This window comes from Leptodactylus fuscus, chromosome 1 (genome assembly GCF_031893055.1).
Source record: "Leptodactylus fuscus isolate aLepFus1 chromosome 1, aLepFus1.hap2, whole genome shotgun sequence".
Classification (NCBI taxonomy): domain Eukaryota; kingdom Metazoa; phylum Chordata; class Amphibia; order Anura; family Leptodactylidae; genus Leptodactylus; species Leptodactylus fuscus.
Genome location: NC_134265.1, coordinates 233,821,133 through 233,839,080, shown reverse-complemented (window position 1 = coordinate 233,839,080; position 17,948 = coordinate 233,821,133). Strand labels below are relative to the sequence as shown.

General features: G+C 44.1%; 1 protein-coding gene across 1 annotated transcript in view; it reads right to left on the bottom strand.

Annotated features, from left to right (window-relative positions):
• Positions 1 to 17,948, bottom strand: part of LOC142216493 (neuronal acetylcholine receptor subunit alpha-7-like) — a 170,533-nt gene that overhangs the window by 140,649 nt on the left and 11,936 nt on the right. The gene's annotated exons all lie outside the window — the stretch shown is intronic.

Genomic DNA, 17,948 nt, shown 5'->3' with positions numbered 1-17,948 from the left:
GTTGTAGTATAGTAAATTGTGTATGCAGATGTCTGCAAATATACAAAAGGCCTCACTGTAATAATGATGGTATAGTGGCCAAACACATAATTGTTAGTTATTAAATATTAAAGTGCAAGGAAAAAGGATAATATAAAATGTACATGGAGCTTGCTCTATAATAGTAAGGTTTAGTCACAAGGTGTACAACTCGTCATATACGTATTGAAGAATAAAGCTTACCCATAATACAAGTAGCCTGAGAATAAATAATAGGGCATTAAGAGGACACACCGGCTCTCACCCGATGCGCGCATGTCCGGGACAACTTAAAACCCTTGCACTATTCTAAAACCCCTTCCCCTACTACTTTCTAAATAACATTATTAATAAAAAAATGAAGTTACCCATATTCCTGGGGCATATTCATATGACCGCCCCAGGGACATTTTCTGATCGCTGATTATCTGATTTCTGATGTAGTGGATGGTGTTCTAGCAAATCCATTCTCCACAGTGCTGTAAATTATGCTCAGTGGACACACTGCGATTTCCAAAACCGTTGTGGTTTTGGAAATCGCAGCATGTTGATTATACCTACGAAAACATTACTGGTTTTCCTATAGGTATAATTGGAGCAAAAAGTGCACAGAAGAAAACTCTGCAAACTTTCTGTTAAAAGTGCCATGGTTTTTCCCACAGTTCTTTTTTGATGCAGGATGCTACAGGGAGCCTTAGAATTTTCATGAATTGCAGGACCTAAAGAGGTTCTCCAGGCAAAGAACCTTTCTTGAAAAAAAATGTATGAGCATATTTTTTTTTAAAGAAAGGTTTTTTGCCTGGAAAACCCCTTTAAAGGGGTTGTCCCATCACAAGGATCCTATCTATACTGCTTGGTAATGTGAATGTAAGACTTTTCCTAAATACACTGCTTTGTTTGTCCACTATTCATTTCTCTGTTGACACATCCCTTGTCTTATCTGGTCAAAAGTCAAGTGATGTATCTGCTGCTCTCAGGGGGGAGGGAGGAGGGGCTAAGTGCACGGGAGCAAGCCTGGAGGGGGGGGATAGTTTACACTTTGGGGGGGAAGGGGGCGCCAATACAGACCCGGCATCTGCTGTCATAGAGAGGCGGATGCCGGGGAGTGTAGACGCCGGCACAGGTGCCTGCAACATCGCTACGCTCCTGTCCTGCATGAAACGGAACATCACATGACCGCCCCAGGTATATAGGAAAATATAGATTTTTTTTTTAATGAAGTGAATTAGTTGAAGTTAGGCAAGTGGAGGGGGTTTAGTTTAGGGATTCATTTTCAATTTATACTGGACATCCCCTTTAAATCTGGCTAAATTCCCTTTCTGTTCCAAACTATTGCTTGCAATTGTAAGTCTTTCAGAAGTGAGTGCTCTGTATGATGCAGTTGGATGAAACACAGACCCTACACTATCTCCATTATTACTGTAATGCCGCACTTCCCTGCTTCCAGCACTTTATATAGTGCATATGACGTCACCACTGTAAGGTGTCACCTACCACTGTCTATTGGCTGAGAACCTGTCAGCTGATGTCATGTGGTGCTAGAGCGTCATAGTCATAGGACATGTGTTTCTTCTGTATTTCTGCTCAATATATGTGGTGGCAGCCATTTTTGTTCATCTGTGACAAATCAGCAATGGCTCAGTTTCACTCAAAACTAAATAATTTGGAATATTCAATTCGCACCCGATTCATAATGAATCAGTTCGCCATCTCTAATGCCAACTTAAAGTGATCAATGGAGAAAATCAATATTGATCACTTTTCCCATATGATGAAAAATATGAAGCTGCTAATATGATTAGAACTGGAAACCATGAACCTTTATTAAATACGGCATATATATCCTGCATTTATATCCTGCATATATCAGCACAGCACAGTACTACTATTCTCATCTTGTATACCGTATGGAGATGCACATTACCACTTCTCTAATCCTGTATAATGTATATGGACTCTACACAGTACAATTCCTATAATCCTGTATACTGTATTGATGCACTGCACCATACCACTCCTCTCATCCTGTAAACTGTATATAGACAATGCACAATGTCACTTCTCTAAACCTATATATTCTACATTAGCACTGCACAACCCAACTAGTAATATCCTGCAGATGGTATATGGGCACTGCACAGTACCAATGCTCTAATCCTGTATACTGTATATGGACATTACACAATACCATTTCTGCCAGAGTGGTTTCACACTGTCTTTATATCTGTTGTACTGATCCATTACAAGATCAGAACAGCAGACATTAAAAATGCCAGATAGATGGATACAATATTGATTTTTATGTTAAACTAGAAATCCATGAATTGTTCCAGGGCCTTTCCACTTATTTAGACCATAAAAACAGCAGCACGGTGTTTTTTATTTAAGTAAACAGAAAGTTAAAGTACCTCCCAGTTGTAAAAATGGTTCTAGTGCTGTTTCAATGCAATAACTTTGGTTCTTATGGTTCTGGTGCCTATGCAGGCAGTAAGTGTCAGATCACTTTAGACAGGTGGGAAGGCCTAAAATATTCCTATTGCCTAGAGTCATGGTAAGGGCTCGTTCACATCTGCGCCTGGTCTCCGTTCATCCAGGTTTCTGTTTCCTGCACAAAACTGAGCAGGAGACGGAAACCTGCAGGACTCTTTCATACCCATTCATTTGAATGGGTTTGAAAGATGTCTGACCGTTAGCGGTGGTGAGCGTTTTATGCTCTCCACCGCAAAACCGTTTTTTAAAAATCGGACATGCAGTACTCTGTGTCCGGTTTTAAAAAAACTGTTTCGTGGCGGAGAGCATAAAACGCTAACCGGTCTGACAGCTTTCCGTCCTCTACATGCAGAAGCTCAGAACGGACTCCGGGCGCTAGTGTGAACCTAGCGTAACCTTAATCTGGCCCTGTATAAAAATGCAAAAAGTGACAAAGTTATTTTGCACATAAAAACAGACAGAAACTGATCCATGATTTTTTTTTATTTTTTTTTTATTTTTTTTTTTTAATTCTATGTAAATGGATTGCAAACCATTTGCATCTTTTTTTTTTTGCATCCTTTAAATGGATGTACAAAGCCTGATCTGAATGTTGCCTAACTCTGATATATTCGTTTAAGGACCTAATGATTTGTATTTATCACCTTTATATTTCTAAAAATCCTGTTTAACTTAAAAACTTCTCTGTCCTAATTTATTTATAACTGCTAGTTTTCAGTATAACAAAATAAGAATACAAAACATCACAAAGAAAAAAATCAGTGCAAACATAAAACAATAAAAAAGTGAGTGACAAAAGAAACAATAAGACAGGGGAAGACAAATCAAGGGAGAAAGGAGGGGAGCTATAGGTGGGGGGAATGGGGGGTCAGAGACCCTGCAGTGTACGTTGGTATCTCAAGGGGATCAAATCAAGTCAAAAAACTTTTGACTTCAGGTTCCCTAAATGCATAGTTCATCTTTCCGCGAAGCTGAAAAAATTCCCAATCGCTTGAGTAATGCAATCATGTCGGAAATTTCAGAGCTAATCTTAGAAGAAAGAAGCTTAATGATAGCTTTAATTAAGTAAATTAGTTGCTCGCAATCTTACCATAATATATCCCGAACAAGGGCAAGAACAGGTGTTTGACATTCAGTTTGTTTTTTAACAAAACAAAAAATAGTACATATTTGTGGTAGTATACCCAAGAAATCGAAAAAACGATAAAATGTGTGGATACGGCACTACTCCAATCGGGTATATATATAAAACTCGTAAATCTTTATTGTTCAATATAAAAATACTACATACTCTCCACACCAAACTCTAGAAGAGGAAGCTGACAACCAGAAAAGGGATATTGGTAACAAAACCCCATAATCCAAAAATGTATTTATTTCAGTGCCTTGTTATAGTTTCCTACAAGTAAAATGTTATCAACAATATTTTGTTATACTCAACCCCAAATGGGCTCCCTCTTTTAGAGTTTGGTTGGAGAGTGTATAACATTTTTAAATTGACCAATAAAGATTTACGAGTTTTATAAATAACCAATTGGGGAAGTGATTTATCCACACATTTTATTGCCTGTTTGTCATATTATTATATATACTGTCATTTAGAACATGGATCACATATCTAGAGTAGACCTTAGGGAATGGGAATGTATTAAATTTTCATTTCATTCATTAGACATATAGTAAAGATATAGTCACATGACAGTGATTAATAGCTGTGTCATGTTGCCTTTTTTTAACAGACGTCACATGACAGCATTGTGTTCAAGTCAAGTGAATGGGAGCATTGTAACGGACAGTAAAAATATAGGTCATGTCCTTTTTTTGGCTGATGTCAAGGACCCCTCCATACACTCAAATGTATGTCTCTTAACTGTCCCGGGTTTAGTGAGACAGTCCTGGGTTCCAGGTTAGCTAGGTCAGTGGAAGGTATGTCCTAACTTCAACTCACCTGCGTCTAGAGGACACAGATCAGTTGAATATAATGGTGAAGCAGGAGCCGAGGGGGTACACTAAACTGGGGGCAGATGAAGTGGGACATTAAACTGGGGGTAGACAGAGGGGGTACCCTAAACTGGGGTCAAATGGAGGGGGACATTAAATTGTGGGGCAGATGGATGGGTGCATTAAACTTTGGGGCAGATGGAGGGGGTCATTAAACTGGGGGCAGATGTAAGGGGACATTAAACTGGGGGCATCTGGTGAAGGACATTAAACCATGAGTGTAGCTGAAGGGGGGCATTAAACTGAGGACAGCTGGAGGGGGACATTGATGCCCACAGGTTCATGCCCCCCCTCCAGCTGGCCCATAATTAAATGTCCCCCTCTAGTCTACCCCAATTTTAATTGGGGCACCAGGAGAGGAAATTTATACTGTGGGGGCAATTGGAGGGGAACATTATAATGTGGGGGCAAATAATGGTAGGGTGACTGTAGGAGCATTATACTGTGTGCAGGAACAAAGAGAAAGGGATGGGAATGGGCAAAGTCAACATAGAAATGGGTGGAGCTAATTTGCTGCGGCGCGCAATGCTGCACATTCTGTCTCTCTTTCTGTCCTTTAAAAGTTGGGAGGTATGCTCAAACATATAGGAGATCCGTGAAAACAGGGACTCCTTGGGTGCAAGACGGCTTTGAAAAATGTATGTTTGTATAGATATTTTGCACCTTGATCATATGAATATAGCCTAAATTAAAGGAAAAAGTGTCTATCATGTTTTGCTAGGTATTCAGGTTAATAGATATACAATAGATACAGTGTTGGCCAAAAGTATTGGCACCCCTGCAATTCTGTCAGATAATACTCAGTTTCTTCCAGAAAATGATTGGAATCACAAATTCTTTGGTATTGTTATCTTCATTTAATTTGTCTACAATGGAAAACCACAAAAAGAATTGTCAAAAAGCCAAATTGGATATAATTCCACACCAAACATAAAAAGGGGCTGGGCAAAAGTATTGGCACTGTTTGAAAAATCATGTGATGCTTCTCTGATTTGTGTAATTAACAGAACCTGTTACTTACCTGAGGCACCAAACAGGTGGCGGCAATAACTAAATCACACTTGCAGCCAGTTGAAATGGATTAAAGTTGACTCAACCTCTGTCCTGTGTTCTTGTGTGTACCACATTGAGCATGGAGAAAAGAAAAAAGACCAAAGAACTGTCTGAGGACATGAAAAGCAAAATTGTAAGGAAGCATGAGCAATCTCAAGGCTACAAGTCCATCTCCAAAGACCTGAATGTTCCTGTGTCTACCGTGCGCAGTGTCATCAATAAGTTTAAAACCCATGGCACTGTGGCTAACCTCCCTAGATGTGGACGCAAAAGAAAAATTGACGAGAGATTTCAACGCAAGATTGTGCGGATGGTGGATAAAGAACCTCAACTAACATCCAAACAAGTTCAAGCTGCCCTGCAGTCCGAGGGTGCAACGGTGTCAGCCCGTACTATCCGTCGGCGTCTGAATGAAAGGGGAGTGTATGGTAGGATACCCAGGAAGACCCCACTTCTTACTCAGAGACATAAAAAAGTCAGGCTGGAGTGTGCCAAAACTTACCTGAGAAAGCCAAAAACGTTTTGGAAGAATGTTCTCTGGTCAGATGAGACAAAAGTAGAGCTTTTTGGGAAAAGGCATCAACATAGAGTTTACAGGGAAAAAAAAAAAGAGGCCTTCAAAGAAAAGAACACGCTCCCTACAGTCAAACATGGCGGAGGTTCCCTGATGTTTTGGGGTTGCTTTGCCGCCTCTGACACTGGACTGCTTGACCGTGTGCATGGCATTATGAAGTCTGAAGACTACCAACAAATTTTGCGGCATAATGTAGGGCCCAGTGTGAGAAAGCTGGGTCTCCCTCAGAGGTCATGGGTCTTCCAGCAGGACAGTGACCCAAAACACACTTCAAAAAGCACTAGAAAATGGTTTGAGAGAAAGCACTGGAGACTTCTAAAGTGGCCAGCAATGAGTCCAGACCTGAATCCCATAGAACACCTGTGGAGAGATCTCAAAATGGCAGTTTGGATAAGGCACCCTTCACATCTCACCTGGAGCAGTTTGCCAAAGAAGAATGGTCTAAAATTCCAGCAGAACATTGTAAGAAACTCATTGATGGTTACCGGAAGCGGTTGTTCGCAGTTATTTTGTCTAAAGGTTGTGCTACCAAGTATTAGGCTGAGGGTGCCAATACTTTTGTCCGGCCCATTTTTGGAGTTTTGTGTAAAATGATCAATGATTTGACTTTTTTTTCATTCTCTTTTGTGTTTTTTCATTGCAAGCAAAATAAATGAAGATATTAATATCAAAGAGTTTGTGCTTGCAATCATTTTCTGGAAAACAATGAGTATTATCTGACAGAATAGCAGGGGTGCCAATACTTTTGGCCAACACTGTAGACAAATAGATAGATAGATAGATAGATAGATAGATAGATAGATAGATAGATAGACAATAATTCAATTTATCTACTCATTTTTTAACCCCTTAAAGACATGATTAGAAATCACCTTAGGCTAAAGCTCCATGTAGTGTAAAACGCATTTTGAAACGCTGCAGAAAAAATGCAGTAATAACTAGAGATGAGCGAACACTAAAATGTTCGAGGTTCGAAATTCGAATCGAACAGCCGCTCACTGTTCGTGTGTTCGAATGGGTTTCGAACCCCATTATAGTCTATGGGGAACATATACTCGTTAAGGGGGAAACCCAAATCCGTGTCTGGAGGGTCACCAAGTCCACTATGACACCACAGGAAATGATGCCAACACCTCTGGAATGACACTGGGACAGCAGGGGAAGCATGTCTGGGGGCATCTAACACACCAAAGACCCTCTATTACCCCAACATCACAGCCTAACAACTACACACTTTACACACTCAATACCACCTCTCTGACAGTAGGAAAACACCTTGAAACATGTGTATTTGGCACTTGCAGTGAGGAGAGCTTGTCACCAGCAGTGAATTTGGCCCTTGTAGTAAATTGAGGTTGGCACCAACATTTGTTTTGAAAATCAGGGTGGATTGAGCCTCTAACCAGCAGAGTTTGGGCAAATTCATGGTGGAGGGAGCCTCTAAAAACCCCAGTTTGGACCAATTCATGGTGGAGGGAGCCTCTAAAAACCCCAGTTTGGACCAATTCATGGTGGAGGGAGCCTCTAAAAAACCCAGTTTGGACCAATTCATGGTGGAGGGAGCCTCTAAACAGCCCAGTTTGGGCAAATTCATGGTGGAGGGAGCCTCTAACCAGCCCAGTTTGGGCAAATTCATGGTGGAGGGAGCCTCTAAAAACCCCCGTTTGGACCAATTCATGGTGGAGGGAGCCTCTAAACAGCCCAGTTTGGGCAAATTCATGGTGGAGGGAGCCTCTAACCAGCCCAGTTTGGACCAATTCATGGTGGAGGGAGCCTCTAAAAACCCCAGTTTGGACCAATTCATGGTGGAGGGAGCCTCTAAAAACCCCAGTTTGGACCAGTTCATGGTGGAGGGAGCCTCTAAAAACCCCAGTTTGGACCAATTCATGGTGGAGGGAGCCTCTAAACAGCCCAGTTTGGGCAAATTCATGGTGGAGGGAGCCTCTAAAAACCCCAGTTTGGACCAATTCATGGTGGAGGGAGCCTCTAAAAACCCCAATTTGGACCAATTCATGGTGGAGGGAACCTCTAAACAGCCCAGTTTGGGCAAATTCATGGTGGAGGGAGCCTCTAAAAACCCCAGTTTGGACCAATTCATGGTGGAGGGAGCCTCTAAAAACCCCAGTTTGGACCAATTCATGGTGGAGGGAGCCTCTAAAAAACCCAGTTTGGACCAATTCATGGTGGAGGGAGCCTCTAAACAGCCCAGTTTGGGCAAATTCATGGTGGAGGGAGCCTCTAAAAACCCCAGTTTGGACCAATTCATGGTGGAGGGAGCCTCTAAAAACCCCAGTTTGGACCAATTCATGGTGGAGGGAGCCTCTAAAAACCCCAGTTTGGACCAATTCATGGTGGAGGGAGCCTCTAAAAAACCCAGTTTGGACCAATTCATGGTGGAGGGAGCCTCTAACCAGCCCAGTTTGGACCAATTCATGGTGGAGGGAGCCTCTAAACAGCCCAGTTTGGGCAAATTCATGGTGGAGGGAGCCTCTAACCAGCCCAGTTTGGACCAATTCATGGTGGAGGGAGCCTCTAAAAACCCCAGTTTGGACCAATTCATGGTGGAGGGAGCCTCTAAAAACCCCAGTTTGGACCAATTCATGGTGGAGGGAGCCTCTAAAAACCCCAATTTGGACCAATTCATGGTGGAGGGAGCCTCTAAACAGCCCAGTTTTGGCAAATTCATGGTGGAGGGAGCCTCTAAAAACCCCAGTTTGGACCAATTCATGGTGGAGGGAGCCTCTAACCAGCCCAGTTTGGGCAAATTCATGGTGGAGGGAGCCTCTAACCAGCAGAGTTGTGGGAAAGCAGGGTGGAGGGAGCCTCTAACCAGCAGAGTTGGTGGAAATCAGGGTGGAGGGAGCCTCTAACCAGCAGAGTTGGGGGAAATCATGTTGGAGGGAGCCTAGTATTAGCAGAATTGTGCAACGCTTATGGTGGATGAGTATGAGGATGCGGAGGAATTGGAGAGGTTGAGTACAGACATGGAGTTTCATGTTGGGGTGCTTTACACAGGTGGGCACAAAAATGAAGGCTCTATCCAGTGGTGGTTCATTTTTATCAAAGTGAGCCGGTCGGCACTCTCAGCTGACAGACGGGTGCGCTTGTCAGTGATGATGCCACCGGCTGCACTGAACACCCTCTCAGATAGGACGCTGGCGGCAGGACAGGACAGCACCTCCAAGGCATATAGGGCAAGTTCAAGCCACAGGTCCAACTTCGACACCCAATACGTGTAGGGCGCAGAGGGGTCGGAGAGGACAGGGCTGTGGTCGGAAAGGTATTCCCGCAACATGCGCCTATACTTCTCACGCCTGGTGACACTAGGACCCTCTGTGGCGGCACTTTGGCGAGGGGGTGCCATCAAGGTGTCCCAGACCTTAGACAGTGTGCCCCTCGTTTGTGTGGACCGGTGAGAACTTGGTCGCCTACTGGAGGAACTGTCCTCCCTGCCGCCAACGTCACATGCTGGAAACATCTCCATCATATTCTGCACCAATTGCCTGTGGCAAGCATTGATGCGATTGGCCCTCCCCTCTACCGGAATAAAAGACGAGATGTTGTTTTTATACCGGGGGTCAAGGATAGCAAAGATCCAGTACTGGTTGTCCTCCATGATTTTGACAATACGCTTGTCGGTTGTAAAGCACCCCAACATGAACTCAGCCATGTCTGCCACAGTGTTAGTTGGCATGACTCCTCTGGCCCCACCGGAAAGTTCAATCTCCATTTCCTCCTCATCCTCCATGTCTACCCATCCGCGCTGCAACAATGGGACGATTCGAAGTTGCCCGGAAGCCTCCTGTATCACCATCACATCATCGGACAACTCTTCTTCCTCCTCCTCCTCCTCGTCCTCCTCCTCCATTAAACGCGATGAAGCGGACAGATGTGTGGACCTACTCTCCAGCTGTGACGGATCGGATGCTATCCCTGACTCCTCTGTGTGATCTGAGTTATCCCTGATGTCAATCAGGGATTCTCTCAGAACACACAAGAGCGGGATTGTAAGGCTCACCATCGCATCCTCAGAGCTCACCCTCCTTGTGGACTCCTCAAACACCCGTAGGATGTCACAAAGGTCTCTCATCCATGGCCACTCATGGATGAGAAACTGAGGCAGCTGACTTTGTGGCACCCTAGGGTTTTGTAGCTGGTATTCCATCAAAGGTCTCTGCTGCTCAACCACTCTATTCAACATCTGAAACGTTGAGTTCCAGCGTGTGGGGACGTCGCACAAAAGCCGGTGTTGTGGCACATGCAGGCGTTGCTGGAGAGATTTTAAGCTAGCAGCGGCTACTGTCGACTTGCGAAAGTGGGCGCACATGCGCCGCACTTTCACCAGTAGCTCTGGAACATTGGGGTAGCTCTTTAGGAAACGTTGCACCACTAGGTTGAAGACGTGGGCCAGGCATGGAACATGTTGGAGTCCGGCAAGCTCCAGAGCTGCTACCAGGTTCCGGCCGTTATCACAAACGACCATGCCTGGGCCCAGGTGCAGCGGCTCAAACCATATTGCCGTCTCATCGAGGAGGGCATCCCTCACCTCGGAGGCAGTGTGCTGTCTGTCCCCCAAGCTGATCAGCTTCAGCACAGCCTGCTGACGTCTACCAACGCCAGTGCTGCAACGTTTCCAACTCGTAGCTGGGGTCAATCTAACAGCGGAGGAGGAGGCGGTGGCGGAGGAGGAGGCGGTAGAGGAGGAGGAGGAGGGGGGTGTTCTTCTCGTGTCCCTGCCAGGAATGTTAGGCGGGGAGACGAGGTACACCGGGCCAGTTTGGGAAGCAGTCCCAGCCTCAACTACATTCACCCAGTGTGCCGTCAGTGAAATGTAGCGTCCCTGTCCGCATGCACTTGTCCACGCGTCAGTGGTCAAGTGGACCTTTGTGCAAAGCGCGGAACTAAGGGCCCGCCTGATGTTGAGTGACACGTGCTGGTGCAAGGCGGGGACGGCACACCGGGAGAAGTAGTGACGGCTAGGGACGGCATAGCGAGGTGCCGCAGTTGCCATCAGGTCCAGGAAGGCGGGAGTTTCAACAAGCCGGAACGCCAACATCTCCTGGGCCAGCAGTTTAGCGATGTTGGCGTTCAAGGCTTGCACGTGTGGGTGGTTAGCAGTGTATTTCTGCCGCCGCTCCAATGTCTGAGAGATGGTGGGTTGTTGTAAAGAAGCGCCTGATGGTGCCTTTGATGGTGCAGGAGAAGGAGATAAGACAGGAACAGGGGAGGATGAGGGAGAAGTCAACAAAGTGGCGGAGGCAGATGAAGTGGTGTCCTGGCTCGTCCTCTGGAGTGCATCGCCAGCACAGTCAGCAGTGGCAGTGGCAGAGGCAGAGGCAGTGGCAGAGGCAGTGGCAGTGGCGTGAACGGCAGGCGGCCTTTGTCCTGCCGTTGCTGCCTGCCACTGATTCCAGTGCTTGGATTCCAAATGACGGCGCATTGAAGTGGTGGACAGGTTGCTCTTCTCAGAGCCCCTAATCAATTTCGAGAGGCAAATTGTGCAGACAACACTATATCTGTCCTCGGCGCATTCCTTGAAAAAACTCCACACCTTCGAGAAACGTGCCCTCGAGGTGGGAGTTTTTCGGGGCTGGGTACGAACTGGAACATCTCGGGAGATTCCGGGTGTGGCCTGGCTTCGCCTAAGCTGCTGACCTCTGCCTCTAGCTACCCTTTTTGGTGCTGCACTTGCCTCAACATCCACACTACTTTCCCCGCTTGACATCCCCCCTGTCCAGGTCGGGTCAGTGTCCTCATCATCCACCACTTCCTCTTCCAACTCCTGTCTCATCTCCTCCTCCCGCACAATGCGCCGGTCAACTGGATGCCCTGACGGCAACTGCGTCACATCATCGTCGATGAGGGTGGGTTGCTGGTCATCCACCACCAAATCGAACGGAGATGGAGGAGACTCTAGTGTTTGAGCATCTGGACACAGATGCTCCTCTGTTAGGTTCGTGGAATCGTGACGTGGAGAGGCAGGTTGAGGGACAATGAAAGGAGCGGAGAACAGCTCTGGGGAGCAGGGACAGTTGGGGTTATTGTTCTGTGAAGCTTGGGAATTTTGGGAGGAAGGAGGACAAGACTGTTGGGTAATAGGAGGAGAGGAGGCAGAGTCTGACTGGCTGCTGGACAATGTGCTGTAAGCGTTCTCTGACAGCCATTGCAAGACCTGTTCCTGGTTCTCGGGCCTACTAAGGTTTGTACCCTGTAGTTTAGTTAATGTGGCAAGCAACCCTGGCACTGTGGAGTGGCGCAATGCTTGCTGCCCCACAGGAGTAGGCACGGGACGCCCTGTGGCTTCACTGCTACCTTGCTCCCCAGAACCATTCCCCCGACCTCGCCCACGGCCTCGTCCACGTCCCTTTCCGGGAGCCTTGCGCATTTTGAATTCCCAGTTAGAAATTGGCACTATATACCAGTAGCAAAAATTGTGGGTGCACGTAACCGCAATATATTCTTTGAATTCCCAGTCAGACAATGGCACTATATACCAGTAGCAAGAAATGAGGGTATTTATAACCCCAATATATTCTTTGAATTACCAGTCAGAAACTGGCACTATATGGCAGTAGCAAGAAATGAGGGTATTTATAACCCCAATATATTCTTTGAATTCCCAGTCAGACAATGGCACTGTATACCAGTAGTAAAAATTGTGGGTGCACGTAACCCCAATATATTCTTTGAATTACCAGTCAGAAACTGGCACTATATGGCAGTAGCAAGAAATGAGGGTATTTGTAACCCCAATATATTCTTTGAATTCCCAGTCAGAAACTGGCACTGTATACCAGTAGTAAAAATTGTGGGTGCACGTAACCCCAATATATTCTTTGAATTCCCAGTCAGACAATGGCACTATATACCAGTAGCAAGAAATGAGGGTATTTATAACCCCAATATATTCTTTGAATTCCCAGTCAGAAACTGGCACTATATGGCAGTAGCAAGAAATGAGGGTATTTATAACCCCAATATATTCTTTGAATTCCCAGTCAGACAATGGCACTGTATACCAGTAGTAAAAATTGTGGGTGCACGTAACCCCAATATATTCTTTGAATTACCAGTCAGAAACTGGCACTATATGGCAGTAGCAAGAAATGAGGGTATTTGTAACCCCAATATATTCTTTGAATTACCAGTCAGAAACTGGCACTATATGGCAGTAGCAAGAAATGAGGGTATTTGTAACCCCAATATATTCTTTGAATTCCCAGTCAGAAACTGGCACTGTATACCAGTAGTAAAAATTGTGGGTGCACGTAACCCCAATATATTCTTTGAATTCCCAGTCAGACAATGGCACTATATACCAGTAGCAAGAAATGAGGGTATTTATAACCCCAATATATTCTTTGAATTCCCAGTCAGACAATGGCACTGTATACCAGTAGTAAAAATTGTGGGTGCACGTAACCCCAATATATTCTTTGAATTCCCAGTCAGAAACTGGCACTATATGGCAGTAGCAAGAAATGAGGGTATTTATAACCCCAATATATTCTTTGAATTCCCAGTCAGACAATGGCACTGTATACCAGTAGTAAAAATTGTGGGTGCACGTAACCCCAATATATTCTTTGAATTACCAGTCAGAAACTGGCACTATATGGCAGTAGCAAGAAATGAGGGTATTTGTAACCCCAATATATTCTTTGAATTCCCAGTCAGAAACTGGCACTGTATACCAGTAGTAAAAATTGTGGGTGCACGTAACCCCAATATATTCTTTGAATTACCAGTCAGAAACTGGCACTATATGGCAGTAGCAAGAAATGAGGGTATTTGTAACCCCAATATATTCTTTGAATTCCCAGTCAGAAACTGGCACTGTATACCAGTAGTAAAAATTGTGGGTGCACGTAACCCCAATATATTCTTTGAATTCCCAGTCAGACAATGGCACTATATACCAGTAGCAAGAAATGAGGGTATTTATAACCCCAATATATTCTTTGAATTCCCAGTCAGAAACTGGCACTATATGGCAGTAGCAAGAAATGAGGGTATTTATAACCCCAATATATTCTTTGAATTCCCAGTCAGACAATGGCACTGTATACCAGTAGTAAATATTGTGGGTGCACGTAACCCCAATATATTCTTTGAATTACCAGTCAGAAACTGGCACTATATGGCAGTAGCAAGAAATGAGGGTATTTGTAACCCCAATATATTCTTTGAATTCCCAGTCAGAAACTGGCACTGTATACCAGTAGTAAAAATTGTGGGTGCACGTAACCCCAATATATTCTTTGAATTCCCAGTCAGACAATGGCACTATATACCAGTAGCAAGAAATGAGGGTATTTATAACCCCAATATATTCTTTGAATTACCAGTCAGAAACTGGCACTATATGGCAGTAGCAAGAAATGAGGGTATTTGTAACCCCAATATATTCTTTGAATTCCCAGTCAGAAACTGGCACTGTATACCAGTAGTAAAAATTGTGGGTGCACGTAACCCCAATATATTCTTTAAATTACCAGTCAGAAACTGGCACTATATGGCAGTAGCAAGAAATGAGGGTATTTGAAACCCCAATATATTCTTTGAATTCCCAGTCAGAAACTGGCACTGTATACCAGTAGTAAAAATTGTGGGTGCACGTAACCCCAATATATTCTTTGAATTCCCAGTCAGACAATGGCACTATATACCAGTAGCAAGAAATGAGGGTATTTATAACCCCAATATATTCTTTGAATTCCCAGTCAGACAATGGCACTGTATACCAGTAGTAAAAATTGTGGGTGCACGTAACCCCAATATATTCTTTGAATTCCCAGTCAGAAACTGGCACTATATGGCAGTAGCAAGAAATGAGGGTATTTATAACCCCAATATATTCTTTGAATTCCCAGTCAGACAATGGCACTGTATACCAGTAGTAAAAATTGTGGGTGCACGTAACCCCAATATATTCTTTGAATTACCAGTCAGAAACTGGCACTATATGGCAGTAGCAAGAAATGAGGGTATTTGTAACCCCAATATATTCTTTGAATTCCCAGTCAGAAACTGGCACTGTATACCAGTAGTAAAAATTGTGGGTGCACGTAACCCCAATATATTCTTTGAATTACCAGTCAGAAACTGGCACTATATGGCAGTAGCAAGAAATGAGGGTATTTGTAACCCCAATATATTCTTTGAATTCCCAGTCAGAAACTGGCACTGTATACCAGTAGTAAAAATTGTGGGTGCACGTAACCCCAATATATTCTTTGAATTCCCAGTCAGACAATGGCACTATATACCAGTAGCAAGAAATGAGGGTATTTATAACCCCAATATATTCTTTGAATTCCCAGTCAGACAATGGCACTGTATACCAGTAGTAAAAATTGTGGGTGCACGTAACCCCAATATATTCTTTGAATTCCCAGTCAGAAACTGGCACTATATGGCAGTAGCAAGAAATGAGGGTATTTATAACCCCAATATATTCTTTGAATTCCCAGTCAGAAACTGGCACTGTATACCAGTAGTAAAAATTGTGGGTGCACGTAACCCCAATATATTCTTTGAATTCCCAGTCAGACAATGGCACTATATGGCAGTAGCAAAAATAGTGGGTGTATATAGCCCCAATTCTATTGCTAGGGGACTTGCAGGGTATTTCTGGGGTGAAGGTGGGGGGGCACACCGTTGGAACGGGTATCGGGGGTATATATCGGGTATACGGGAATACACTGACAGTGTATTCCATTCAGGATCCTGGGAAAGCTGGGTTGCGGCGATTGAGCCCGTCAGTGCCACGTTACACTGACAAGCTTCTCCCTGGAATTTAGCTCTTACAAGAGCTGTTGTGGTTGTCTTCTCCTTCCTATCTAGCCTGTCCCTGCCTACCCAGAATCTAAGCCCTAGCTAGCTGGACGGAAACCTCCGTCCTCGGTGAATTGCAAGCTCAGAATGACGCGAACCTGGGCGGCGCTGTTCTTTTAAATTAGAGGTCACATGTTTTCGGCAGCCAATGGGTTTTGCCTACTTTTCTCAACGTCACCGGTGTCGTAGTTCCTGTCCCACCTACCCTGCGCTGTTATTGGAGCAAAAAAGGCGCCAGGGAAGGTGGGAGGGGAATCGAGTAATGGCGCACTTTACCACGCGGTGTTCGATTCGATTCGAACATGCCGAACAGCCTAATATCCGATCGAACATGAGTTCGATAGAACACTGTTCGCTCATCTCTAGTAATAACACATTTTTTCCACTGAATTTTTACTATTTTTCTCTGCTCTTTTTCCTTTCCCTATTAAATCTATAGCGAAAAGTCTTATGATTCTTCAGCTAAAATTAACACTCTACATTTTTCAAAAACAGAATCTGGTTTTAAAAAGCAACTTTTCTGAACTGTGTGGGTGAGATTTAATCTCATTCACTTTGCTGGTACCTTAACAGTGTTTTTGTTTTTTTTTTTTGCTGCATTTCCACAGATGCCATAAAAGCCGCATTTTCGCAACATGGGGCTTTAATCTTAACGTGTAACTAAACTTTCAACAACTTTTGATTTTCTGGCAGTATTTGCGTCATAAATAAATTTTTCTTATATAGTTTATTAACAAATTTTGTCTCCTTTCTGATTTTTTCACTCTTTCCAGAGGCGTAGCTAGGGGTTCAGCATAGGGCGGGCAAACACATCCAAGTGGGCCCCCACCTCAGGTACACGAATGCTATCACTATACAGTGATCATATAATGGTGGATAGTTGTTGTGAAGGCGAGTTAGGTAAATACAGTACAAGAACAATGTTGTGACTACAGGTGACGTCTCTGACTGTTTGAATACATCGTCTCTTCCATCTGGACCACCATGAACACTTCTTCCAGTTGTGACTGTAAAGTTTATCATACAGACATCTTTGGCTCCTCACTTTTTCAGGCACCCGACCATATTGTCCTCAACTACATAAAATCTCCATCCTGCTGTTGCCCCCAATTACACAATATATTATATAAAAACCCCTGGAATTGAATAATACCCGCATGTGCCTTTTTAATTTAATAATGTCCCTATGTGCCCCCTTTATTTAATAGTGCCCCTCATTGAATAATTCCCCCAAGTTAATAATGCCCTGTGTACCTCCTTAAATCAATATTGCCCAAGTGTCACCTAAAATTAATATTGTCCCCTCTTATTATTGATGCCCGGTTATGTCTCCTTGTATAAATTATGCCCCTGGTGCCCTCTTATATAAATGCCCCTCTTGTATTAATAATGCCTATTAATAATACCTTTGTATTAAAGGGGTTGTCTAGCAAGTGACAAATCACAGTAGAGGTGGGATAGGTGAAACATAAAAATCATACTAAGGCTGGGTTCACACCAGCACTTGAAATCCATTCCATCCCCCATTCTGCTTGAAAAATGCAGAGAGAAAAGCGCTGCAAACAGGACTTTTCTCTCCGCAGCATTTTTGGGGCAAAAAACAGGCAGAAACCTGATGGACTCCATTATAATCTATGGGGTCTGTGGGTAACAACTTTTTAAGGTCCCAAAGTGAACCCAAAAAATGGAAACCAGGTGCAAACAGAGCGCTAGTGTGAACTCAGACTTACCTGTCCCAGGTGCTCTGGTGTATGCCGCCACAGTCTGTTCAGACACTTGCCATACATGACTGCTGAGGCCATCATTGGCCTCAGTGTTGGCAAGAAGTGATATATATAAGTGACATCACTTGCTTTCCAACCACCGCTGAGGCCAATCACATGCAATGCAGGACTTGCAGCAGAGAAGCGGTGTGTGTGTGTCTGAACAGACAAGAGAAGAGGGCTACAGACATTGATAAGCCCGCGGACAAGTG